The sequence below is a fragment of the Equus quagga genome, chromosome 9 (genome assembly GCF_021613505.1).
Source record: "Equus quagga isolate Etosha38 chromosome 9, UCLA_HA_Equagga_1.0, whole genome shotgun sequence".
Classification (NCBI taxonomy): Eukaryota; Metazoa; Chordata; class Mammalia; order Perissodactyla; family Equidae; genus Equus; species Equus quagga.
This window is the reverse complement of record NC_060275.1, coordinates 108,832,075-108,832,334: the sequence shown is the minus strand read 5'-3', so window position 1 is coordinate 108,832,334 and position 260 is coordinate 108,832,075.

The following is a 260-nucleotide window of genomic DNA, read 5'->3' as shown; positions in this document are numbered from 1 at the left end:
TCCGCTCGGCCGCGACCGGGGGCGCGCGGGGTGGGACTAGCTGCGGTTCCCGGCCGGCCGAGGGGCGGCGGCGCGAGCCTGCGGGGGAAGCGGGGCCGGGGGCGGCGCGCGGTGCGGGGAGCCCGAGGGGCAGGCGCTGCGAGCCATCGGGAGGCCCCGGGGCCGCTCGAGCTCTGCGGCCGGGCCCGGGGTCCCCGCGCGGTCCCGGGAAGGGCCGGGGCGTGGGGAAGACGGGCCGCCAGGCAGGCGAAGTGAGGGCG